Here is a 2026-nt window from a genome sequence, read left to right on the forward strand (position 1 = left end):
AAAACTAACACGTTGATGTAATAATATCTTCAATGGGGATTTGTCAGTGTGTATTTAAATGCAGCCTATCCTGATTAACATTAACTAACAACTAATTGGGTCTTTGTCGCTTTTTCAGTTTACGAATGTCAGCGGAAGACTGTTTAAAACACGTGTGGTTATTGCGACGATCTTCGCCAAATTCTTCGTATATGGAAGTAGCAAAAGACAACTTAAAGCAGTTTGTTGAACGTTGGAATGAACATCCCAATTCCCCTTACGTCTTTGAATCCTCTTCACATATCATAGCACCTTGCCACTACAAACTACAATTATCTGAGTCGCTGCACTCATTAGAAGGAATGTCTCCATCTCCTTGCGGCTCTCTCGGATCATCGGTAGGGTCCGACGATGGATTTCCACACAATTTGACTATAAATAATGACGACTTATTAGCAATACCGCAAACGGACTATTTTAGAAGGGCTTCGGATAGTACTGGAATCGTGAAGGGGAATGATATTACTGAACGTTTAAATTTGGCAGACGAAATCCGTAAGCTGACTGATAAGTTGTTTCAGCTATCAACCATGCCAGAATTTAATAGTGATCGTGAGATCAAATCTACGACTGTATCGTCAACAAAGGTCAGTGGTAAATACGAAGTGGAATCGGATCGGAAGATGCACGCAACCATTCCCAGTCCGGCCATAGCGATAAATTCCCCAAATCTCTCACAAAAAACCCACAATACGAAAGGCGAGTTTCCTTGGAGAAGGCCGAAATTTCGCGTATCAACAAGCAGTAGAGATGTACCTTTATATCAAACAAATCAAACAAGCTCCTTTAAAAGTAGCTTCGACTCAGACTTTTCTTGCTTCATGAGTACTAAGTCGTCTCTTTCTGATGAAAGTTCGAATTCCATTGAAACTACCGTTAATGGTACCAAAGACATGCTTTTAAAATTGTTGGAGCAATGGGACGGACCACAGGTACCTTCTCGACCAATTCCTCGGCACGGTTCCGTTTCCAACGAATGGAGCGAAAACGATAATCTAGGACAAAAGACTATTAGTTCCCTAAATATGTTTTTTCAATCACGTTCCATAAATAAAAATACTCACCCATTTATGAAACCTAATGGTTTTAAGTAACGCATTTATTACTTGAATCTTTCACGTATACTATCCATATTATACTTACTGTCTATTTATCATTTTTGCATTTTTATGGCTGTTTGTTTTTTGTTGCTAATAAAATAATATAGGGACCATTCTTTATATTCCTTTTTTCTTTTAAACCTCTTGCGTAAATTGTGTAGAGAATAAGATTAATATATTTTCTTAGCTATTTTTAAGTCATAATGTATTTATTTTAACAATTTTAGCTCTAGAATGACCGCGTTACAATGCTTGGAGCAAAAATGGTTACACAGTTCAACTGAACAGTCAGAAATGGTGTTGAGTACAAAGAAATTAAAACGATATGTAATTAAAAAACGATGGATAAAAGTTGTAAATACAATAATTGCTCTTCAAAGAATGGGAGCAAAGATAGATGCAGACCTTGTATGAAAGTTGTGTATTTACACTACGGTCTACGAGTATAGCATAGCTTTATTTGTTTAAATACAGCCTAAGTGTTTTTGTTTATAATAAGCTACTACGGATATTGATCAAATGTCTTAACGTTTTCGCTCAATCAATTAATCAATAGGTATGTATCATATGAAGAGTATACAATTATACATAAGTAGATATACCAAAATGTTGTGTTACGTTAATGTAACTTATTGTATTATAACTATGATTATTGTATTGTCTGTGATCTTATATAAATTATTATGGCATATGTGGCTTTTGTCCAAGCGATTTTTTCTTATTCATTCATATTGCCAACGGAAGGTTTAATAATACCTATTTACAAAAATTTTAGACAAAAAGTCAAATACCCATGTTGATGCTTAGGTATGTGGACACAATATAATATTAATGTTGTATCCGATTTCTTCACTTCAAAAGACTAACGAAACCATTTTCGATGATCC

This window comes from Photinus pyralis, unplaced genomic scaffold (genome assembly GCF_008802855.1).
Source record: "Photinus pyralis isolate 1611_PpyrPB1 unplaced genomic scaffold, Ppyr1.3 Ppyr1.4_LG8, whole genome shotgun sequence".
Lineage (NCBI taxonomy): Eukaryota > Metazoa > Arthropoda > Insecta > Coleoptera > Lampyridae > Photinus > Photinus pyralis.